Source organism: Python bivittatus, unplaced genomic scaffold (assembly GCF_059951505.1).
Source record: "Python bivittatus isolate LINGU-HERP-01145 unplaced genomic scaffold, Pbiv_v1 ctg000350_np1212, whole genome shotgun sequence".
Taxonomy (NCBI): Eukaryota; Metazoa; Chordata; class Lepidosauria; order Squamata; family Pythonidae; genus Python; species Python bivittatus.
In genome coordinates, this window is record NW_028277074.1 from 9,455,923 (window position 1) to 9,482,825 (window position 26,903).

The window sequence follows — 26,903 nt, forward strand, 5'->3', positions numbered from 1 at the left end:
CTTGGTAAAGTCTGAAAGGTTACTGAAAAAAATTAGAAAGTAGGTTGATACTTGTTGATCAAAATGTCTATTTACTTTATAAACATACAGTACTTAATCATCAGTGTCCACCAATTTACCTAGAACAGAAATTAAGCATAGAGAGAGAAACAATTATGTTTATTGGTTCGGAATAATCACTATTTTCAGTTTAATCTAATTGATAAAGGTTTATAAAATGAAATAAGAAAACTCTAAGTACAGTGTCTCAAGTCTCCTTATAAGGCTATTATACTGTAGAAGTTGATATTAATGTCATCTTTTACAGCTTTATTTTGAATTTTATAAAATTGGTACAATAGCTAATATTTTTAAGATCTATAACAGAGATCCAGAGTTGCTAAAAATCAGGGGGCATATCATTTATTTATTTATTTCTATTTCTCTTCAGAAATTAGGTATGTCCAGTAATGGTTGAGTTAACAAAGATAAGAAAAGGAGATTTTAAATATAGTGCAACCACTTAATATAAATTTTGATTGTTGGTCGTACAGTCAGCCAGATATTTAGACTGGATTTGGCATTTTTATCCACCTACTGAGTCCTTCCCAAGGACCTGAGATAAGCAGATGTTGTTTGATGGTGTTAAAGGTATCATTGCAGGATGTAAGCTATTCCAAGTAAGGCTGCCTTTTGCAATTGACTGATGGTGATTCTGTCAATGCCGATGATCTTCAAGTGGTACTCCAGATGTTTTGCGATAGCACCCAAGGTGCCTATAACTATTGGTACTATATTTGCTTTCTTTTGTCACAGTTGTTCTATTTGTATTTGCAGGTCTTTGTACTTTGTGATTTTCTCTGTTTCTTTCTCTTCTCTTCTGCTGTCTCCAGATATTGCAGTGTCCACTATCCAGACTATTTTGTCTTTCTTATCAACAATTGTTAAGTCTGGGGTGTTGTGTGGCAGGTGTATGTCTGTTTGAATCCTAAAGTCCCAGAGCACTTTAGCTTCTTCATTTTCTATTACTTTGCCTGTTTTGTGATCCACCAGTTCTTGCTTGCAGGCAAATGGTGTTTCTTGCAGATATACCAATGCAACATTGTTGGTACTTTGTCATGCTGTTGTTTGTAGTAAGTCTGTGTGAACTTCTTGCAGTAGCTAACTAGGTGGTCCAGTATTATTATTACTATAACTATTTTCAGTTTTTATGTGCTTTCCCCCACTCTCCACCATGGTAATAATGGGAATGGCAGAGCTTTTTCAGGAAAACAGTTACAACCTGGGGTGTAGCAGTTATTATCCTAGTTCCGTGTTTCTTATGTTACCTGGTAAGAAGAAAAGCAATCAGATTTAGAGACTGGAAAGAGAATTTTGAATTAATGATAAGATTTAGCTTTATCATTGAATAAATCTGTCTCATAGACATGAATCGGCCCCTTTTTAAATAAAATAAAATAAAATAAAATAAAATAAAATAAAATAAAATAAAATAAAATAAAATAAAATTAAATTAAATTAAATTAAATTAAAATCTAGGCCAATATACTACCTTAACAGCTGTTTTGAAACATCCACCACTATTTTATTGCCGTGACTTAATCCTTCTCTTGAGACACTAGTTCTAGAGGTCAGCTTCTTTTTTATTGCTGTACTATTGAATAAAGTTTAGAACTGCACCAAAATATTAAGTGAAAGCTTTGTCTAATATGAAATTATTCAAGATTATTGGGAAATGGATGTTCTTACTTATTAAAGGGAGTTTGAAGCACATACTCCTGAGTGGGATTTAACTTCATAAACTGTTTATTCTGAATATCATACATTCAGCTTGAGGATAATGACAGACTCAAGCAGGAAGTGAAACAATTCCTTTTCCAAGAATTTTTATTTGACAGAAAAGTATTGATATCAAACTGATGTTCCAGCCTCTTTTGGTTAAGTAATTATATTCCCTTCTGTATGTGTTATTCCTTATCCTACTTTTCAATTAAGCATTATTTATATCTATTTCTCTTCAAAAATTAGGTATGTCCAATAACGGCTGAGTTAGCAAAGATAAGAAAAGGAGATTTTAAATACAGTACAACTACTTACATATACATGCAAGAAGAAAGTGCACACAACATGATTCTAAGCCTAAATTACTGAGGCCAGGATTTGGTTATTAGAATAACCAAAAGAGTCAGACCATATTATTCCCATTGATTCTACTTAGATGTCCACTCTTATAAAATAAGAACTCTACCTACAGTGGGGCAAAAAAGTATTTAGTCAGCCACCAATTGTGCAAGTTCTCCCACTTAAAAAGATGAGAGAGGCCTGTAATTTTCATCATAGGTATACCTCAACTATGAGAGACAAAATGGGGAAAAAAATCCAGAAAATCACATTGTCTGATTTTTAAAGAATGTATTTGCAAATCATGGTGGAAAATAACTATTTGGTCAATATCAAAAGTTCATCTCAATACTTTGTTATATATCCTTTGTTGGCAATGACAGAGGTCGAACATTTTCTGTAAGTCTTCACAAGGTTTTCACACACTATTGCTGGTATTTTGGCCCATTCCTCCATGCAGATCTCCTCTAGAGCAGTGATGTTTTGGGGCTGTCGCTGGGCAACACAGACTTTCAACTCCCTCCAAAGGTTTTCCATGGGGTTGAGATCTGGAGACTGGTTAGGCCACTCCAGAACCTTGAAATGCTTCTTACAAAGCCACTCCTTCGTTGCCCGGGCGGTGTGTTTGGGATCATTGTCATGCTGAAAGACCCAGCCACATTTCATCTTCAATGCCCTTGCTGATGGAAGGAGATGTTCACTCAAAATACATGACCCCATTCATTCTTTCCTTTACATGGATCAGTCGTCCTGGTCCCTTTGCAGAAAAAGAGCCCCAAAGCATGATGTTTCCACCCCCATGCTTCACAGTAGGTATGGTGTTCTTTGGATGCAACTCAGCATTCTCTCTCCTCCAAACACAACAAGTTGAGTTTAGACCAAAACGCTCTACTTTGGTTTCATCTGACCATATGACATTCTCCCAATCCTCTTCTGGATCATCCAAATGCTCTCTAGCAAACTTCAGACGGGCCCAGACATGTACTGGCTTAAGCAGAGGGACACATCTGGCACTGCAGGATTTGAGTCCCTGGCAGCATAGTGTGTTACTGATGGTAGCCTTTGTTACTTTGGTCCCAGCTCTCTGCAGGTCATTCACTAGGTCCCCCCGTGTGGTTCTGGGATTTTTGCTCACCGTTCTTGTGATCATTTTGACCCCACAGGTGAGATCTTGCATGGAGCCCCAGATCAAGGGAGATTATCAGTGGTCTTATATGTCTTCCATTTTCTAATTATTGCTCCCACAGTTGATTTCTTCACACCAAGCTGCTTGCCTATTTCAGATTCAGTCTTCCCAGCCTGGTGCAGGTCTACAATTTTGTTTCTGGTGTCCTTCTACAGCTCTTTGGTCTTGGCCATAGTGGAGTTTGGGGTGTGACTGTTTGAGGTTGTGGACAGGTGTCTTTTATACTGATAACAAGGTCAAACAGGTGCCATTACTATAGGTAACGAGTGGAGGACAGAGGAGCCTCTTAAAGAAGTAGTTACAGGTCTGTGAGAGCCAGACATCTTGCTTGTTTGTAGGTGACCAAATACTTATTTTCCACCATGATTTGCAAATAAATTCTTTAAAAATCAGACAATGTGATTTTCTGGGTTTTTTCCCCCCATTTTGTCTCTCATAGTTGAGGTATACCTATGATGAAAATTACAGGCCTCTCTCATCTTTTTAAGTGGGAGAACCTGCACAATTGGTGGCTGACTAAATACTTTTTTGCCCCACTGTACATGTAGTATTTAGAGATTTATTGGATTTCCTAACAAAACACTTCAAAAAAACAAACAAACAAACAAACCTGAAATATTCAATGACTTTTAAATAATATGTGCCTTCTCTTGAACGGAGACCTTTTGATTTACTTTTCCATCAGCTATCAGCATTGGGAACTCTAATGTCATATTCAGAACTCCCTCCTTCTGATGTACCAGATCAAAAGTAGAAGAGAAATTATTATAATACATAAATTATCCAATGTAATATAAAGCAAGCAGTGGCATCTCTGGACACGGGGTCATTTGTATTATGAGAAACAGCCGTGAAATTAGCAGTAATGAGGCTTGTTAGAAGCTGCAGCCACTGCCTTACCTCATGTAATGAAGTGTTTTTTGCCATCACCATGACAAGGTCTCAAAAGTTTTATTTTATTCTCTATGGTTACTGGATACAATTGTATGCAAAAGTTTAGGCACTCCTGATGAAACAGCATATTTCAATACGCCCCTAAGTGAGTAGAAGCTGATACAAAGTGAGTAGAAGCTAATATGGTACAAATATCTCTTGCTGTAAGGAAAAAAAATTTTTTTTGAAAAGCCAGAAAAAGAGAAAGGCTATAATATAAAGCTAAAATTACAAGATTAAACAAAGGTGATCAAAGTTGACAGAGGTTAATAAGATTTTGTAGATTCCTTCCCTTTGTTTGCTAAAAGGTTTCACAGAAGGGCCACTGGGTTACTGTAGAATAGCTGCCATTGATTTACTGTTAATTGATAACATATACATGGAAAGGTATATTTGCACAAGTTTAGAGGCACGTCCTTAACTTGGAATCTGAGGTCCCTTTTAATGTCATTTTCATTCCATATTGGCTCCAGAATTTTGCTGACCTGAAGAGGGAAACTGAAAGATAGAGTGTGAGGACCCCCCATTTTACATGCCTGCCAGCCTCCTTCTAGTGCATATCATTTTCATTTTGGAGTGAACTGTTTGCTGCAGTATAATTAATAGCACTGACCAGAGTGTTGGGGCTGTACAACATTTAGCCAGTTATGAATACAAGTTAAGAGTGTGTTAGCAAGGTAGATAACATGGGCCTTGCCTCAAAACAGATTTCTCCTTGAGATTTAAATTACCATCATTTGTCTGATCACAAACTCTTGGGAAGAGGATGGAGAAAACCAATAACTCATCCTTAGCAACTGCAGGAAGAAATTGTATGGCTATCCTGTCAACCAAAGTGGTCAAGAACTATATTTTCTTTTATGAAAAAGATGAGTGAGTTAATCTCATATAATTTCCTTCCACAATCCAATCCATTCATGAAAGGACATCGTTATTCCTTGTAACTATCCATTCTGTTTGCACAAAATCCTTTCATCTTATCTACTTGAAGTTTTCCATAAATAATCCTCATTCTAGAATTCATTTCCACTGCACATTTCAAAATGAAAAACAAAAACAAGATTAAATAATACATATTTTTATGGTATCATTCTGATATAAACCTTAAACATTCTGTGCAAACTTTTATGGCATTTGTTATACGTCCTCTGGTTATAACAGTTCAATATTCTAGCAAATTTCATACCATTCTAATAAAAAGCAAGATGTTTATAACACTATGTGTTTGTAAGGAGAGAGTGTGCATGTGTGTGAAATACAGAGAGATAGAATAGCAAAAAAGAAAAAAAAAAACCAAAAACGATTACCCTAATATCTAGTGCTAAACATGAATTCAGCCTATATATTATATGGAACATGATGTATAAATATTAACCATTAATGCAGCCTATAAGCAAATAGGGGAGGGGGGTGATTGGTTTTTGTAATTAAACAAACAACCTACAATATTTATACAAAGCTAAATAAATACAGTTAGATTTAAAAATGAATTTGAATTGTTCGAAAGGGCCCTCTTTGAACAGAAGGTGTGAATGCATGCAGAAACAAAGTATATCTTCATCAGTTAATAAGGGTCAAGTGAGCCATACAGGATGGCTTAATTTATGAAGATGTTCATATATTAAATAAATTAATAAAAAAAAAAACCTGGATTGGAACAATGTCTGAAACTTTGAGAAACCCTTCAGATTGTAAATCTCTAAGCTGTAACATTTGGCTCTGATGGCAGGATCCTCTTTATATCTCATTGGAAATTATTCATACTCACTTTGACTGCAAACTATGCTTGCAGTGATTCAGTAGACATGGGATACTTCTGTCTTTTCTACTCTTGTTCCCCCAGCATGCTTTATCCCTAGCAAATAAGCAGAAGGATATTTTCTTAGTTTAGAAATGCCTACATAAAATATCCTTCTGTTTATTTGCTTGGAATAAAACTTGATAGGAACAGTTAAAAATATAATTATGTTAAAGACAGGAGTAGCCCACTCTGTCTTTCATGCCTATCCATGGCTTACTGTAACCTTCTTGTAACCTTCTTCCCAGTAGTAGGTACAATTCCTGTTTCTTTGAAAACAACTTAAAATATTGCTATGAAAACAGTGCCTTGTAATATATGAAAGGGTCTAGTGGGTCCTCTTTGTGTTAGTTTTATCAAAGTTCAATTCAGTTCAATTCAGTCTACTTTCCCTTAAGCTTTCAGAGCAGAGAATTACGGATGTTATACTTTTCATGCCACCATGTATGGAGTTTTATACGATTTCCACCATCACCACCTCTTAGAAAGGGATAGTATTTTCTGTTTTTACACAGTGTATATCTTATGTGGTATTTTCAGTTATATTGACCACCAGCAGACAATTGGAAGTCATGTATGCTCCATTCATGGTGACATGACATAATATTTGTATGGAAGACCTGAAAGACCAGGTTAGGAATAGATCATCATGGAGAAAATCTATGTGGTTGCTGGGAGTCAAAAATGACTTGATGGCACATTAAGCTGAGAGTTGCCTTCTCCTGGCTGAGGACTCTCCAAGACTAGGCAGTTCTACCACAGGTCTTGAGGTATGGAATAGCATGCACTGGAAGCAGTCAAGTCATAAATCCTTCAGTGGAAAAAGGATTTCCCAGGCATGTTGGCTCCTCCCAAACATTTGCCTATTTGTCAGAAACCTGATATTCAAAATAGCTCCTTTCATGAAACTGAGATGTTCCAGCCACTTACCAGCTGAAAAGGCCAGCATCAAGAAAGGGTAAATAGACTCTCCCCGCCCCCATGAGTCCTTTACTAAAGTTTTACCAGAAGGGGGATATTTAAAGGTGATCACCCTGGTTCTCATTCAACAGGTATTAAAGTCTTCCAGGCTATGGAGATTTGGGGACTGCTTAGGAAAGCTGAGAAGCTGTCAATCTCTTCTCTTGAACTGATGTGATATGGATTTCAAGGACTTTGGCAAATAAGATTAGTAGAGTGGACATTTTACCAAAAAAAGTCTCTGACCATAATCCAGTTACACTGATACTCAAGAAGAAATCTACAACATTTAGGTGGAGATTAAATGAATTATTATTACAAAAAAAATTGGTGGTAAATGAATGTAAAAAGAACTTAAATGAATATTTTGAAAACAATTTGGATAAAGGAGCAGATTTAAAAATATCTGGGATGCTAGTAGAGCAGTGATGAGAGGCTACTTCATTCAATACAGTCTTGAACTTAAAAGGAAGAACCAAGAAAAAATTCATGCTATTTTAGAGGAAATAAAGAAAAAAGAAGAGGATTTACAAAATGCACCAACAGATTCCGCTATATTGCATTAAATTAAACTTCTGCAACAGCAATTATCTATGTTAGATGTAAAAGAAATAGAGAAAAAATTAAATTATACAAACCAAAAATGTTTTGAATTTTCAAAAAAACCAGGGAGATGCCTTGCATATAAAGTAAGAAAGGAGAGAAGCAAGGAAATGATAATGAAAATTCAAAAGGAAATGTTACCCTCACAGATAAAGCAAGTATTCAGAAATCCTTCCATAACATTTTTTCAAACTTGTATAAAAGACAAGAGGTTTCATTGGAACAGACTGATGAATATTTAAAGAAACAGAATCTACCAAAACTGTCACAATCTCAGAAACAAAGTACGAACAGTTCTCTGACTACTTTTGAAATATCAGAAGCTATTAAAAAGGCCAAAACAGGGAAAGCCCCTGGACCAGACAGGTTAACAAGTTCTTATTACAAATGTTTTGAAGATGAACTGTTATTGCCACTCAAGCAGGTGATCAGCTCTTATTTTTGGAAAATAGGACAAGATGCATATTCAGAAGTAGAATTAATTTCTGATTCTTGAGATAACCGTATCTGCTTAGCTACTTGTGTACTTACTATTTCATCTGCATTTTACTTTTTCTGGATCTCTTCAGCTAGGAATACCCACAGAATCTACCAAAAGAAGCCACCCTTGGTTTATGCTGAAGGCGTGATCCCAAAGTTACCCAAATGGCTGAGGTGAATCACAATCTCCATGGCATTAACCATCTTTAACCACTAGGGTGAATTTAATTTGTTTTGTACAGTCTACCAATTATCATTTTGACCATCAGAGATTCTGAGTCAAAGAAAAATAATGGTCATGATAGATATTTTTTTCTGACAAGTTAAAAATACAAGATTTACTAGTGAATGAAAATTATTATTATTATTATTATTATTATTACCTTAACAAACTTCTAAAGAAAAGTATTTGCTACTCCATTACCTTAAATAATTTTGCCTTTGAATTCTTGTTCTTGAATTTTCTTTTATCCTCATAACGTTTTTTTTAAAATAATAATAACCATAAATATGGAACTTATCAACAGCAATGAATTCACGTTTGAATCCTGGATCTGAATCTTTTCTGAAATGGATACAGGTACTATTAAATCATTTATAAATGTAAAAAGGTGATAAAAAATCTAAAAAGCCTGGCAACAACTTCCAAAAGTTTTTTATTCTCATTGTTTAAAATGCAAGGTACATGAGCTCATTAGTTGAGCTGCAAACTATTCAATAACACCTTTGGTAAACAATATATCCCTGCTTTAACATTCTTCTTTTCACTGTTTAAAGGCATGCCAGTGGGAAAGGGAACTGTTGGGTCTCCAAAGCTTTACTTTTAATTAGTCAAAAGAGCAGCTTTTCTGTTGCAATATTATTGGCTATCATCATGGCAATTTTATAAAATAAATTACAGCTCAGTTATTTCCCATGATAACTCTCTGGTATTTAGAAAGTTGCAACATATTTTGCCCATTGAAACTTGTGTCAGTGTGTATGGAGATGGTGGGTAATAACTACCGTTCCTGATGAGAATGGTCAACTTTTTACAAATAGCTTGAAAATTCATTAATGTTATTTGTGTAAACACCAAAATTAGATAATACCCAAAGGTCTTTACTGTCAATTTTAGGAGATTAGGGCACCACTGTTTATCTTTCTGTCAATGATTATGCTTGTTTACTAGAACTGTGCAACTCAGCCAAGATTTTATTGAATTCATGATTCAATTTGAATATGAGATTCAAAGGCAAACAGTTTGATATAAACCAATTTGAGATTCAGTTCAATAAAAGATATGAGCCTATGATACAGAAGCATCAAAATTCCTGCAGCTGCTTCCTTTTTGGAGTGAATGGGATGAAAATAGCCTGGATACAGACCTTTTGGAGGACATTAACCCTGAATTGTTTATTGTTTCATCCTGCTAGTTCAGGGGTTTCATTGATATATATATATATATATATATATATATATATATATATATATGTGTGTGTGTGTGTGTGTGTGTGTGTGTGTGTTTTTAAAGGCAGAGATAAAGAAATGAGGAACAGTATAGGAATCTCAAAGTTTTCCAGCAAATAACAACAGAAAGTTGTGCTGAACTAACACAGACAGGAGTGTCCTACTCTAACTGAAAAATTGAATTTACAAAACTGGTTTAAAAGAAAGCTTTTTGTAATGATTAAAAAGTCACTACCTTCTGTCCACTTCTTTTCTGGAACACTGGCTTGTTGGCATGGCTCATTGGTCAGGTTAGCTTCTTCTGGAAATGACATACTATGTGCTATCACTACAGCAACTTTTTTTTTTTTTTAACGAAGGAAATTAAAGTGCTAAAGAATTGCAGAGAAACTGGACCCAGAGAATAGCAGGGATTATACTGCCAACTGAAAGGAAAAAAGTGCATGGATTTGAGAAAAGGTAGGAATCACAAAAGAAAGACAAGCCAGATTTAAAGAAAGTGCAATAATGCATCTGAATCTCTGAATCCCACCACCCCATACCGTTCTTTCTTCTAAATAAATCTTGAGACACATGCAAATGTGTAGATTTCCATAAAGATCAGGTAGACAAGCTTGTGGAAGTGATAAAACTCATGTAAATATCAGAGAGCCCATCGTACCATTCAAACCTCCCTTCCACTGATACATATGATTATTTCTGGAAGGAAAGTTTCAATGGTATCTGAGACTATGAACAGTCAAAAAGTCCACTGAATGTCCAAATTCTCTTTGAATTTCTCCAAGGCAATTCAAAGATTCCCAATTCCAGTTGATGCCTCAAATTACTGAAAGATTCAATTAAAAGGGATAATTCAATCAATTCTTCAAATTAAATTATACCTTTGAAGCTTTACAACCCCCCTTTTTTTAACTTTAAACTGTAAATACTTACAGCATTTATTAATTTGTTTTTGAGATATATAAAGGTACTGGTTTAAGGCCTTAGTTCCTGTAACAGTGTTTGTATATAGTGTGAGAGGAAAATTTTAGTAGCCTTCTATATGTTTTAATGTTAGTTTTGACTGCATTTGATAAGGCCAAGTTAGCTTCTTGTGACCTGTAGGGCAATGACAGGAAAAGTCAAATGCAAGACTAAGCAACTTGCTGATGGGAATAGAACAGGAAGGTATGGTAAAATTAGCACCAAGGACGTTATGAATCCGTTGCTAAACCTAGGAATCATGTCTGTGGTTTGTGGTTTTAAAGGATAAAAAGGATTGCATCTGAGGGGGTCGGTACCATTTTGGTCTAGCTGACTACCTGACGGCTCGATTAAAATGGTCACGACATTGCAATGTGAATCTAAGTAGGTACCTTGTATGCTATTGGTTGAACTTTACTTGCTTGTTGAACTAACATTTAATAAAGCTTTTAGAACTTTGAAGTGACTTGTTTTATGGTGTGTCTACCTCCCTTTTTAACGTGGTTTTTCCCCTGACAGTTTTGGTGTATTGGCCGGGAAGGGACAAGCTGAACATTTGCTCTCAGCTGCTCCTTCCAGGTATTACCCACACCGTTGCTTCAAAGGTCTAAGGTAAGGAGGTACTCTTTTTCTGGGAAGTCCCATTGGGGATTTTTTTGGTTTCTTTGAAATTTCTGATATGTATTTTATTATGTAATGAGAAGTATTCCAGCTATGGGATTGCTGCACTCGAGAGCGAAACAGTCCAGGTATTTCTGTGTCTGGGAACTTGTCAAGTCAGCGTTGAAGTTGAGTTGTGGTCAGGGTTGCTCCCTGAAGTTTCTTTACCTATCCTTTCATTTCAGTGATTTACTTTGACGACTATTTTTTCATTACTTTGGTTTCCGTTTTCTACTTGATGGGGTGGTTTTGTTTTGTTTTGAGATTTCTCATCATTGGGTTGCTCATTTATTTTGTCCATGTTGTTTGTTTTGTCTTTGTTGTGGGTATTCAAAGTTGTTGCTGTTTTATGTTTGTCTGTTGTGCTGTTTGTCTTGCTGCTCTTTTGTATCTCACAATGGGGTTTTCAGTTTATATTTTGCCTTTTAAGGATTCCCCCACCTTTCTCGTAGATAAGGGTCGGCTACTTTGCCGAGGTGTGGTTTCCCTTGCCATTGCGGGCTTGCACAAGTGGACCAGCTCTTTTCCATAGATAAGGATTGTCTTGTTGACAAGGGCTAGTTTCCACTAAACCCGAGGTTGCGCAACAACAAGGAGAAAAAAGAAAGGTGTGTGTATGTTAGTACCCTTATATATCCCCTCTGTGGACCAGGGCTGAGCGAGAAATCAATTGCAGCCGCACCCAGCATCCTGCAAGACCAGTGGTCAATAACCAGGGTGTCTGGAATGCAAGGGCATTTGATGGACCTCTTGTGCATCCACAGATTCAGTGAAAGTGAGTGTGTTTGCAAATGTATGAATGTGGAGCCTGTCCCTCTTTTGGATGTGTTGGTTTTGTGATTGCCAGTGTTGGTGTGATTGCTGGTGGGTGAGAGGGCTTTAAGAGACAAGAGAAAGTTTGTGTATGTGTGGACGAAGCGATTGTTGGGAGAAATGATTGAGAAAAAGGGAATTGAAAAAAATAATAAAGTAACCACAAGCATCTGAACTGTTGAAGTAACCACAAGCATCTGTGCCTGGCTACGAAATTTTGTAGCCTGTTTGTCTGTGCTATGGTAATTATGCTTGGCTTCGCTAACCTTTTGAATTAGACTGATTTTTTTTTTTTATTTTGGCACCTTGTGATTACTATTATGGGTCATGGGAAATGCAAAGTCTAAGTTGGAGGACACTCCGGACAAAGAGTCTTTGCCTTCCTTTGCACCTATGCTTTTCTCCCCCCTACTGACTTTCGCATGGTTATCCAGGAGGTATGAAAGAACCTGCAAGCTGCAGATAGCTTGCTCATAAGTCCTCAAATATTTCTTAAAACTGAAGTAGACAAAGTTAGTCAGGGTCTTGAAATGGGGTTTTGAAAATCACCTGATTCTACCCAGCAACTTTCTCCTAACGTGGTATCTATTCTTTCTGATTTACAAACTTGGGATCAAGTAGTTCTCTGTACTTGTAGTGCTGTTCCCTTTTCTTCTATCCCCAAAGGGGCAGATTTGGTTTTCCCTCCCCATATAAAACAGACCCTTCACTTCTCTGAATGGATCCTTGGAGAGTGTTAACGGCCAGCTAGTTCCTAAAGTGCTTTATGTTCATGTTTTGTGGTCTCAGACTGTAATTTGTAACATAACCAACTTGTTTCCTAATATCTGAAATGAACTAGCAAAGTTTAAGGACGTACTGGAAACTCACCTATCATTGAGCCTTGTAATACTAATTGGGCTGACCTTAACCAATTTATGTGTGCAATTTGTCCCAAGGGGGTTTGGACTGTTTGAAGGAAAAGCTGCTTGCACCCCTCAGTCGCCTGTACCTGACTAACTTTCCGATGTTCAATTGCTTACCACCTGGAAGCATTAGAAAAAGTATACAATTTGGGACAGAGTGAAATTCTATTTTTAGTAGTCCTTTTATTCTAAATATTTATATCCAAGCAACCTCCACTTCAAGGTCTTCCTCACTCTCAGGTCCTCTACCAGAGGCCTGGGAGTTTGAGGGTTCTATGCAGTATCTTAACTGTTCCTAGCACTATACTCTTCTAGACAGAGAGATTTGATGTTGTTCCTGGGATCTGTTGGAGCCCCTCTCCCAGCTTAGGAGTCACAGCCCTAAGTGCTCCTACCACCATTGGCCATTACTTTCCACATCCTCTCTAGTTTCTCCTTCAGGCCCTGGTACTTCCCCAGCTTCTCATACTTCTTCTTCCTGATGTTGCTGTCACTTGGCACTGCTCCATCTGTCACCACTGCTGTCTTCTGGTCCTTGTCAACTACCATGATATCTGGTTGACTGGCCAGTAACTGCCAGTCTGAGTGAATCTGGAAGTCCCACAGGAACTTAGCCCTGTTATTCTCCATGACCTCCATGTTAATCTCCCATCTGGACTTGGGAAGGCCTAGTACACAACACCAGCTACTTGGTTTTGCCATTCACTGTATGCTGTTCCTGCCCGCATCTTATACCCTGACACTATGCATTGGACTGTCTCTGAGGCTTCTCTGCACAGTTTATGTCTAGTAGCTGGTCTGTATGTCTGCTATGTGGCCCACTGGTAGTTCCACCCCATCAGTCTTAACTATCTTCTGTCTCTTTACTGCCATCTTCCCACACTTCTCTAGCCCAAATGACATCCTAATGTCATCGCTGTAGATCCATGTAAGGTGGATCAGTGAGTCAATGTCTTGTTCACTCTTAGCATACAGGTTGATATCAGTATGATGTAGTGGAGGTGGCTGATGGTAGTTCCAATCTTAAGCTTGTATCCATATCCAGTCCTTGTGATAATCTAGCTGAGGGGTTCAAACCTATGCAGCGCCTCAGTGCATCACCTTGGTATATGCTGGAATTGATGGCCACTTGTGTGAGCTATCTTGAGTTGATTTCCAGCATTGTCTTCCACAGTCCCATTGAGTTCTTGAGGAAGTTCCTTAGTGTCCTATTGACTTGATATAGTACCAGGGATACACAGATCCATGTGTGTGGCATTGAGTCATAGGCTTTCCTGTAGTCAATCCAGGCTATGCTCAGATTGGTCTGTCTGGACCTTGAGTCTCAGGTGACTGCTCCATCTATAGACAACTGGTGTTTTGAGCCTCTGGTGTTGTTCCCAATGCCCTTCTGAGCTGTGCTCAGGTACTGGCCCATATGGTACTGTAGCTTGGCAGCTATGATGCCTGATAGGACTTTCCATGTTGTGGGGAGGCAAGTTATTGGCTGGTAGTTGGACAGTGCTGTTCCCTTGTGGGAGTCTGTCATGATCAGCGCTGTCCTTCCTTGTGTTAACCAGCCTGGGTGGGAGCCTGCTGCTAGCAGCTGGTTCATCTGTGCTGCTAGGCATTCATGCACTGCAGTTAGTTTCTTTAGGTGTGGATCATGTCCGGGCCAGGTGCTGTCCAGCTCTTCATGTTCTTGACCCACTGTTGGATGTCTGCTACTGTGATGGTGACTGGTTCCTGTTCTGGGAGATTGCTGTGGTCTGCTCTCAGGTCCTGCAGCCACTTTGCACTGATGTTATGTGTCTTCTCTTTCTCCCATATGTTCTTCCAGTACTGTTCAGTTTCTGTTGTTGGTGGCTCTGCTGTTACTGTGTTATTGCACAGCATTTGGGAGTATACCTTGTATTGTTCTTTGGAGACCAGGACATTTATGTTCTTGGCCTCTGCTTCTCTAGTGTATCTCCTTAGCCTGGCAGCCAGTGCTGTTAAGCCTTTGTTTAGCTAACTCTAGGGGTTCAGATGGAGTCAGGCCCTTGTATTTTTTTCAGTAGCCAAGTCTTATCTAGAATCTCTACACCCTTCCATAGTTCCAGCAGCTAACTTGTCTCTGAGTTGTCCTCATCGTAGCCTCCAACCTCATTTGTACTGTTGTGCTTCTTGATCATGTAGCCAAGCATTTCCATGGTGGCCGTAGGGTATACTGGGTAATTGGTTTGGGTTATGGTGGTAATAGGGATTGTCATGAGGGCTATATTGGCATCTTCTATCATACTGTCTGATGTACTTCTCCACTGAGCCTTGATAATCCATCATGAGGGTTGACTATAGTTAGTATATCCATGATTTTATGCCTCATATCAGTTGCTATGGTCTATAATGGAGGGGTGGCAGTGACGTTTCAGCTTCAGGTATTGGCTGCACATCCAGTTGTTCTTCCAGGTCTTCTTGAGTCCAGGATGTAATGCATAGTTGGTCTATCTCTAGTTGTGAGAGCATCTTCCTCTTCACTATCTTGAAGACTTTGGTAACTAGTTGTTTCTCACATGGATGTAGGTCTTCTGTCCATCCATAGTTCCCTCATACATTTCATATATCCCCTCTCATTAGGTCTACTGTTGCAGTAGCATTCCATCAATTCCAGGTTCTGTTGCCTCATCCATGTATGGTTTGTTCCAGTAGCCCATTTATCATCAGATTGTCTTTGTTCCCCAGCATCTGGCAGGGAGCTTGTTAATCTGGGCAATATTCGAGCTAGCATGACTCTCTTAGTTCATGTCACTCTCATATCTGAGGCTTCATATATTGAAGTTTAGTTTTGGCCTCATCTGTATTTGTATTGGCAGTTGGCAGTGTTTTTGTGTTTCATACCTTCTCAGGATTGGAAACAGATTAGAATCAATAATAATTAATAAAATGCTAATAATTCTAATTAATAAAAATCCCATCCAGCTCTGTACACTGGGCCTTGTATCTTTTCTTATTCCAGCCTCAGCTATCTTCCTAAATCATACTTCTAGGAGGTATGTCTGATATTGCAATATTCTCTTTCTGTTTAAATGGCTTCTCATTCAGATGTGGATGCTATGAACTAGTGTAAACTGTTTGTGCATAAGAACAGCTTTTACAATAGCTGATGCAGGTTATATTTCTTCTTCAATTAATGGTACTGTAAGACTAATTAGGCCAAAAGATAGTGATTCAACTGATGCCAGCTAGCAAAGAATCTGAACTTCTCAGCATTCTCCTTTCTTTAGCTTACTGAAAGCATGTGTACTGTATGTATAAACAGACAATACACTGATTTTCACTGATTTTGTGGGAAAACAACAGATAATTAAACTGAATAGGTTTAGGAAACATTCTTAACTTTTAAACATATACCATTAAACAAATATCAAAATAAATACTTTATAACAGTAAGGAAACAACAAATCAGGATGGAAAATACTCAGGGAACCTATAAAGCTTAGTGGGTCTCCAGACCTGGATCTGTAGAACTGTCTTCTGCCATTAATTCCTCCCTGTCCCTACTTAGTTTAGATTTAGTAAGGAGGGCCTCACTGAAGTCCTGTCTTTGAAGGATAGTCACCATTAGGGACCATTATGGCATTACTTTCCTGCTGTTGTGCTTCTCCTTTGGGAACAACACTTCACCAACGGTCAGATCAGCACCAAAGCAGCTGGCATCTAGGAAAGCTGTTAAGCCCTGTAAAATGTTAGGGGGGTTGGTAGCATGTTAAGGTCCTTCTCTGAAAAAGGTGGGTGTTTTTTTTTTTTTTTTACAAAGAATGGTTTTGGTTGATATAATAGAGAAATTTCTTGTTGTTATTGTAAGTTGTCTGGTTTGTGTTGTAATTTTTGTGTGCTATTTTTATTGTATTCTTTGTACTATTGGTAAAATCCTCGGAGCCTTCTTTGAGATTGACGTATAAATTGCAGTAAATAAATAAATAATCATTTGGGTAATTGTGGTGAAGCAGTTGCCTATAAACAATGCAGCATACAAAAGGAGTTTTCAGCAATGATTTATTACAATATGCAAAATATTATGTGATACTCATACTTCATGCCAAAGAAAACCCCAAAAACAAGCAAGCAAGCAAACAAACAAAAAACCTCATTGAATATCCATAAGGCTAGTTATTTCAATAGAAAGAAGATATGATTTACTATCATGTATTTGTTTTACAAATTACAACTTAAAATTGACTGTGTTAACGTTAAAACAATGGTCCTATCAAAACTCCTTGCCTTGTAACTGGAGAAACAAAATGTTTGAGAAGGAATCCAAGACAGTTCTCTGTAATCCCCTTATATATTTTTTCCTGATGAGAAACAAAGAATTTCTAGCATGGTGGAAAATCAACAGAAAGAACTTGGGCTACAAACTTATTTGATTGAGTCTTCATAGCTGTGGCAGCTGCCATTAACTGTACAACTTTATCATGGAATATTCGATTTTCTCATACAAGCCTTTGTCTTTCCTTTTTATTGTTGGCTGGGTCAAACTTTTTTTAGCATGACTAGGCTCTGTAGTAATGCAAACAGAGAAGTGTCAGATCAGGAAATCACTTACAGTTGTACTGGTCAGGTCTAGTCCAGAGGCCAGGAATTAATACAGCATGAATCACACAGCTTCAAGTTAATCTATCACAAAACTTATGTCAGTAGCGGATCTGTCCTTTGGGGAGACCTTAAAAATCCAAGGTCCCTTTACTCCCCAGCCAGCACAGGTAAAGCTAAGCATCCTTCATATAGTGGACTCCATTCTGCAGACTTCTGCTGCCATCAGATGTTTTCCCCCGCAAGTAACTTTTCCTTTGCTCTGCTTTCTTTTGGCTCTCCAAAATGAATTTTAAAGTACATAAGTTGCTAGTAGCTCACATTTCATCATCTGGTACGTTTGATCTTATCTTCACTCTGCAATTTCTAGAACAGACATATTGGCCGAATGCTAGGGTAATTTAAAAAAAAATATATATATATGAAATTTAGCTTGGCTGACCTTCTCAGTAACAGGATCCACACATTTTTTTTTTCTTTTTACGATCATGGTTGCAAATTTTCATATTTGAGCTACTTACCTTTGCTAGCAGCATATAGGATATCTTACTATATTCATATAATACTAATAAATATTTATAAACCTGATGGTAATGTAGAGATACAAAAGCAGGTCACTGTCTCCTGTGAATTTTATAAATGCAAGTATTTACAGCATGAAAGAGGATCAGTTCTTTGTTTCATTTTCCAAAATGTATTCTTCTGAGAAAATAAACTTTCAAAGTATTTTTGTAAAGCAAGCATTATCAATAGTGTGACAAATTATGTAAATATTGTTGTCCAACTTCACACCTTGCTTTTGTTTGTATTAGTAAGCAACACCTTTCTTTTCATTCTGCTCTTTTTATGATCTTGAACAGGATCTATCAAACAGAATTTTATTTTGAAACCCCTTTGCATACAAGATGAAGAGAAAGAAGGCAACTTTTTGTTGGGCTGTAAAATGTACAAATAAGCTTTTAAAAAGACTTCAATACATTCTCATTTCTTCAGATATATCTACAGAAAAAAACTCCACAAGCAAAGAATTTGTAACAAGTTATTCAGAATATTTACTGCTTGATGGAGGATTCCCACTTAGTGGGAATGCCTAATGAGATTTACACAGTTCATAAATCAACAGCACTAGTTACCAGAAAGGTTTTAGTAGGGCTATAGAGTTTTGAATGAAACTAATCAGTTTTGTTGTAATATAGTCTTCTGTGAATTATGTCCACTTAATGAAATAAATAAATTCCTATGAAAGTGATTTTATGACAACATCCATTGTGGGGGAATTGGTAGAAATTTTAAAAAGGACTGATTAGAATAGATAAGAGATAAATATACAAAATGTATTAGATATTGGCAATAAATAAAGTAGTTGTATGTCCTTCTCAGTCCTATGCAACAAAATCAACAAAGAAAGTATCTTGTGGCCTTTCAAGGAAAAGCAATTCCTTTATTGCATGAAAGTTATACTGTAGTCTTGGTGTATAGAGGCGGGGAAGATTCACAGCCAGGGGAATGGTTGGATAAGAGGCAGCTTAGCCCACAGCAGGAATGTAGGCATGGCAAATGTCTCAGAAGGGACCCTCCCTGGTTTTTGGGTCTGTAAATGTGACCAGTGGAAAATGGACTTTCAGACTTGAAGATTCTCTTAATGTAACCTTACAATAAAGTAGAATTAGTTCATCTGGGTGTGCTTCCTGCCTGGACTACCCTGCAAGGCTGACAGAACCCCAAGCATCAATGGGATTATCCAAGGAGCCTTCTCCTCCTCCTCCTCCTCCTTCTCCTTCTCCTTGTAGTAGTATTATTAAATTATTTTCATATAATAAATGTTTGGGGGTCAATGAACAATCTGAAACTTCATGAAGGGGTTGATGAGCTGAAGAGTTTGGAGACCCCTGGTTTAAACAAAGGATTGAAGAAACTGAATCTAGGGCTGCTACATTCCTTCAGCCATTATCTAAAGACCTTCTTGTCCTAGTTAGCATTTTTGTGGTTAACATTCCCTCTACCTTGTGGCTGCTTACAATATTATTGGTACTGACCTAGCACTCTGCTTTTTCCTGGAGATGTGTTTGGATAACAAGGCTTTTTTCCCCAAAATTCTACTTCAGTATACACCAAGACTACAGTATAACTTTCATGCAATAAAGGAATTGCTTTTCCTTGAAAGGCCACAAGATCCTTTCTTTGTTGATTTTGTTGCATAGAACTGAGAAAGACATACAACTACTTTATTTATTGCCAATATCTAATACATTTTGTATATTTATCTCTTATCTATTCATGTAGTCATTACCACATACCATTACAGGTTCAATATTTACCACTTTGGGGAATCGTGGTTTAAACTAGGGGTATCATTGCATTCAAAACATATTACTTCATCTATCCCACCCTACTGTCATGCATATTAACATAATATGCGGTTAACTAGTTAAAAACAAAATCAAAATCAAATTAAGTGTATATAATTTGCATAAATCCATAAGGAGGGGCCATAATCTCTCCTATGTTTGGCTTGTCTTCATCTCCAGCATTGATCAATGAACCAATTTTTGTTTCAGTGAAGGTGTGCTGGTCTCAAACGTTCTCCTACAATATACACAGTTGCTCTATAGTATAGATGAAAAAAAAATAGGACCAGAAAATGCTAAAATAAATAAATAGATGGTTGGTTGGTGTGGGTCTTCCAGGCTGTGTGGTCGTGTTCTGGAAGTTTTGTTTCCTAACGTTTCGCCGGCATCTGTGACCGGCATCTTCAGAGGGCAGGAGCACAGACAGGAGCAGTTCTCTCTGTGCCCGTGATGATGTGACCCTTTTGTGGGTATTTATAGAGATCTGTGGGGAGGGGGATCGGGGGGAGTTATCTTCCTGGGGGTTAGGCAGGTTTTTTTTCCCTTTAACAACTCAATAGAAGAAAAAAACGTGCCTAACCCCTAGGAAGATACACACATATTCTGACACCAAAACAAGCAGCCACTCATTAACCCAACCCATCCCCTAAACCCCCTAAACCCCCCTCCCCCCCGATCCCCCTCCCCACAGATCTCTATAAATACCCACAAAAAGGGTCACATCATCCTGGGCACAGAGAGAACTGCTCCTGTCTGTGCTCCTGCACTCTGAAGATGCCAGTCACAGGTGCTGGCAAAACGTTAGGAAACAAAACTTCCAGAACACGGCCACACAGCCTGGAAGACCCACACCAGCCATCGCATGCCAGCCGTGAAAGCCTTCGACAATACAAATAGATGGTTCTTTCAGAAATGTGAACCAAAAAATTAGTCATAAAGTTTGACATGGACATTTTAGTGCTGAATCACTAGTTAATAAATGCAACTGCCAATAAATCTTGGTCATATTTAATCTATGATGAACCGTGCTGAATATTCTAATGAATTTTAATTCTGCTAATGTTTCATCCAATCAGTATTTGCCATTGGGTTTTTTTTTCAAGTATTGCACCCAAGGAATTAAAATGTCTCCCTACAGTTTTCAGCATTTTGCCACTAATTTTGTCCTTTTTTACTTCTGCATAGAGGTTGGTTGTTATACCCATTGTAAATGCAGGAAAACATTGCTAATAGAAGGTGGCAGGATTGCTCTAGATTTCACTGGACAATTGGATAGTCAGGGCTTAATTCTGTAATTACGTTAACTTAGGAATGTGCTTTATACTTCTTAATGGCTGTTTCTCACCAGAGATGAATTAACATACTGTACCTGCTTGCTCAAAACAACTGCATTTGAAGTTGGGAAGGGAAGGACAGAGAAAGGAAGGAACGGAACCTTATATTCAGTGAGGAGGGAGATGAATAAGTGATAGATTTTCCAAAAAAATCAGAAATGGCCTGTCTTGAGTAGCCACTGAGAAAATATCTGTCCATATTTTCATCAAGATTAGAATGAAAAAGCATTTCAATATGGAACAAAAAAGTCCATCTAGTGTGTTGTTACAACCTATATAACATTTTATAGGTGAAACCCAGTATTTTCAATTTTCCCAGAAAAAAAAACTAAAAGCTGAAGAAGTTGTTCTAAGAGCAATTCCACACTGCAGTCTAAACTACTCATCACCCATGATACCCCCAGCTGCTTCTTAAATCAATATCAGAAATTCCAGTCCAGATTGCAAAGGATTGGCAATTGGGTCAGGGTGGTGCTTAGTCTGGACTGTTGCCACTGCAAGACTGGATGAGTCATTTCCCTGGTTCTTGTCCTTCCCACCCCCACAGACAAGGAAAGCCTTGTGGGTGTCTTTTGTGTGGACAAGTATACTAATGCCTGCCTTTTCCTTTTAGGGATTGTTCCCTTTTCATGTGTCCCCATGTCTTTCCTTCCTTTTACCAGATGTTTGCATAGCTGGTTTCTTTCTATCTCCTTTTCACATAACTCCTTTCCCACTGCAGACTCCTCTTCCTCCTCTTCCTCCTCCTCCTAAGGTACCATCAGCTTCAATGCAACAATAATTAAAGCAATAGGGAACAGGTTGTTCTATTTTCCTATTTTCCTTTGTACATCCACAAAAAAATTGTAGCAAGGAAGAACTGAGAATTTATCTTCATAGAAACAAAGCAGCACTGTTGCTACTTAATGATTTTTTTTAAGTGACTTAACAGTTCATTGCCATTGTATAAGTTTACTAAATATAATCAACAAATTGCATGCCAAAGATCTCAGTACAAAAACTTTTGAATTGGTTAGAACAAAACCTTACAGAGGACTGGGCTGTTTTTAGAACTGATCATTCTCCCCTTGATCCTGCTTTCATCTTCTAGCACCTGGCAGAAAAATACATAGTTAAAGCAGGATCCGCTTTATATGCTGCTTTCATAGATGCTAGGTTTGCCTTTGATTCAATACAAAGAGCTAGGTTATGAATAAATATATTAATTCTACAATAGATAATTATTACTGTTTCTATCTAAGCTTCATGAAAACTCCTACTTACAGATCCGATTCAATCACACAAGGTCACCTAACTAAAGCAATCATTTTGGTGAGGGGAAGTAGGCAGGGTTAGATATTGATGCCCTTACTGTATCAATTCTCTGTCTGGTTTTCTTCCCTCCAAAGTTTGCTCTCAGATTTACACTCCTATGTCAATGATTTAATTCTCCTGCCTCATAATTTGACTGGATTAAAACGTACCCTAAGATCACTTGCCACTCACTGTAAGGACAAAGAATTAGCAATTAACTATGCAAAGAACAAAGCCTGGATATTTGCTAACCCTTTCTAGAAACCAGAGATGGCAGGTAAATGGGCATGAAATTGAGCAAATTAAGATTCTTAAATACCTTGAAATTGTTTTTCAGTCCTCCAGCAGGAAAAGTGCACATCTGGACTTCATAGCTCAGAATGCTCAAAAATCAGCTTTAACAATTGGAATGTTCTACCTATCATTCTATTTTAATTAATATTTATTCTTTTTACTGTAAACTGCCCAGAGTCACTTTGCAGTGAATGGGCAGTGAGGAATTTGAAATATAAATAAATATAAATAAATATTAGATATAATTTATTTATCCCTACTGCCTTACTCTCTGCCTAGATATATTCCCAGTTCCTGAATGGTATACAGCTAGGGCCTTATGGCAATTACTCAGTATTGGAAACCTTGCATTTCCAAATTTCTATGAAACCTCTTTCAAGTTCCGCACTGTACTTTCAACATAGTTCTCTGCTATGAAACTGGTATATTTAAGATCAAATCCAAGATTTGTCTTTCTTTACTTTTTTAAATTTTTTAATATATAGACTTGACCTCTCTGACATTAGCAGATAATTGCAATGGCACAATGCCAGATGGAACAGATACCTAATAGAAAAGTTGCATTTTATTAGAGAAGTTGCATTTTTGTGGATTTTTCTGTGTGTGTGTGTGATGAAAAGACAGTCAGACAGGTCTCTCTTGCCCAGAGACATAAGTTTAAGTAGTTATTCCCCCTTGTTTAGGCCTACAAGTTAATTAAATTCTCACAGTTTCCAAAATGAGAAAGACCTTAACATTAGCTCAGCTTGTTCTGCCATCAGGAGTACTAGAAGGCACTACAGAATCCATTGCATATGTTGCAGATATCACAGAGATTCTAGAGCCCAGTTAATCTATCCTTAAATAGAACAGTACCTATGGCATATGACTCCTTCTACATGCAATTTCTTCTATCTGAGAAGTCAGATTTCATTTCTTTGGATATCAGCAAGTTTTGTTACACCACCTCTAAAATTAGTTGAGAGCTGATATCCCTTGAATGTCACTTGCTAAATAAAACAAAGACATCAACAGATGGACAATAAAGAATTCTACTGTTGAATATAAACTATCAAAGGGATTTACACTTCCCCCTTGACCAGTTTTTATTAGTGTAACTAATAACATAACATATAATGTAAGGTATTCCAGATTCCAATTTTTAGTTTTTGGTTGGGATCATAATTTTAAACAATATTATGATTTTAATTTAAGGATTACAGTTTTAATATTATGTTAGAATATTATAGATTCATATCTAGGGTGTTTCTGAGATGATGTATTCTTTGTGTAGTCTTTTATTTGTTGCTTGTTTGACTGCCTCTGTTTTATGCTGATCATTGACTGAAATAAAGATTGACTGACAAATAAAGCACTACAGCCATATGCAAGAAAACTGTTCAAATAAAAATTATTAAAATAAGTTCATAAACACAAAATACAAGCAATAACCTGCCATTTGAAAGGTTCTGACAAGATCTAGTTAGGTAGACATACAGGATAATTTGCTGAAAGGAAAGGGAAAGGCACTCTGCATGAGTTCAGATACTTTCAATATAGTTTTTCTAATAAACTCAGATATAATCTGTAGACCTGTGGACTGACTAAACACTTATACTGGATTTTAGGCTCAGTGAAAGCATACATTGTTACTGGCCCTAAAAAGAGTACTATAACTCTTTCATGGTGCTATTGCTTATCGTAACCCACATAATTTGGGTTTTCAAGTAAACTGTTTGATTAATAAAGATGTTTGCCACACAAAGCATTATCATTAAGCACGTTCCAATGAATACAGGTGTCTCAAAGAATTCCCCTACCAGCCAGAAATGTGTGTGTGTGTGTGTGTATGTGTGTACATTTATATGTGTGTGTGTGTGTATGTACACATACACACCCATAGTGTATACATATAATTGGAATTGGAACACACTTAATAATAAAAGAAAGAACTAGAAAAATCTTATCCCATCCTCTTCTTTTTTAATACTGCTGTAATTAATGCGGATTAGCAAATAGGGAATAAAATGAAGTAAAATACCTAACGCAGGGTTTTTAAAAGGCAGAACTAACAATAGGCATGAGAAGAAGCCAAGATACATATCATATACAATGATGACACTGCAACAACAAACTACCCTGCTGATGTGCACTGTGGAGGCCATTGCTTAAAGGACACACCTTCCAAGCAGGGTAGAAGGATATGTACCACCCAGTGGTTAGCCTGGGTTGTCTTGGGAATTTATCCTAATTGGGGGGGGGGGAATAGTTGCAAAGGAGACAAATCCATTTTAGCAGTTATATGGCCTATTTCATTTCCATAAATTAAAAAAAAGCCAAAAACCCTAAACTCATAAACAAACACTTGGCTGAGACAAGGATAATATAGTGGACTTAAAGAGGATATTATAATAAAATGAATATATAAAGTATATATTCCAATATTTTGGGCAGAACGTGCAGTGTCTGCTACATACCATACATATAGGTTTTGCCCAAAGTTTCAGTGAGGTTTACATGCTTCTTAGTACTGTAATCCCAGAAAAACAAGCAATGGAAGCCCACCCTCAGGATATCTGGGCTGCCAGATATCTGTGTAAAACTAACCAGTTTGCCAGGAATGTTTGGGCATATTCCAGCCAGGAAGAATCTATAGAACACCACCAACTTGTATTTAATCAAATCCTACCTGGATACATTTGCAAAATAACTCCCGCATCCATATTGAAAGCCAAGAGAAAATTCTACCAATTGGGGAAATGGAAAATAACATCCAGCTGGATATAACAAAGCATCATGATCTCTCTAAAATCCTATTTTCCTCCTTTCTGACATGAATTTTGGAAATACCCTTTAGCTGTATTTATGCACTTAAATTGGTCATTTACAAAGGGAGAGCCACATATATGTTATACCTCTCAGTAACTTAGTCTGAAATACATGGCAGGCCATTTGGTTAGTTTATGGTTTAATATAGTATGGTAACTGAGAAAATGGGTTAAATCAGTAACAAGGTTTAATATGTTGTGTGAATCAGCCAGTTTGTTTAGATATTGTACTGCTCAAGATTTTTACTTCTTTACAAATAGAGAAATGAATCCTCAGTGATCTCTATGAAAATGCTAATTTCATTGTAAAGATTATAAACCTCTAAACATAACTCAAAAGTTATACAGCCATGTGCATTTCCCATTTATCAGAACAGCCAAAGTCTATACTGTAATAGAGCAATGACATTTTCAAACTGCAGGAAGTGAGGAAATTATATCAGAACAAATGAAGATTAAGTGTCTCTAAATTATCACCTAACCTTCTCAAATGCACACTTAGCACAAAGTTAGCCTCTTCAATGCTCAGCTCATACACTTCCTATTTCTATGAAGCAATTCTTTGAAGCATGATGACCAGATCAAATACTCACAGCCCAATTCACAAAACAGTTAAACCAGAACACTTGGACTGACATTCATTTTAACTGTGTTCTGGGGGCGGGGGGGAAGTAGTCATTAAGGTACCAGTGCGATGAATTGGCTTATGTTACTGCCTTATTAGTGGTGATCTGAAGTACTCTTCATAATAAATCTGAGGGTAAGGAACCACAGAATCTGATCTTCACTCTTAAATACTTACAGTGCAAATTTTGATGAAAGAAATCAAGAACCTGATTATGGTGCAGGGAAGATGATGGAGCTGTAATGTAGAAATGGATCCCATGCACTCCACATTCACTCACTCACTCACTCACTCACTCACTCACTCACTCACTTCTTTCTTTCTTTCTTTCTTTCTTTCTTTCTTTCTTTCTTTCTTTCTTTCTTTCTTTCTTTCTTTTTTCCCACATCTCTACTAAAAATATATTGGGTAACTAGGCAAAAAGCCATGATTTAATCTATGTATATCTGGCAAACAGAATAGACCTATAGTTGGACCAGTAGTCTAATTCAGCATAAAGCAACTTCACATGTCATTGAGCCTTCTTCCTTCTTCCATTAAAGAACCTGTCTGTAAGCATAGCCAGAGTAAAAACACCTGTTAGCACAAAAATAGAACACCTTCTGGACTGTAAGAATTATATGTACCAATTTTGCTGGCATAGTGATTTAAACTTTGCATGTTACAAGGGGTTTAATAGGTTTGTGGATAAGTATTTCATCATAAAGAATTGGCTGAAACAAGTTAAGCTGGGGGAGATCTTGTAGTCAAACATCTTATTGTATGAATGAACATATCCATCACTTTTATCCTGGAAAGAAT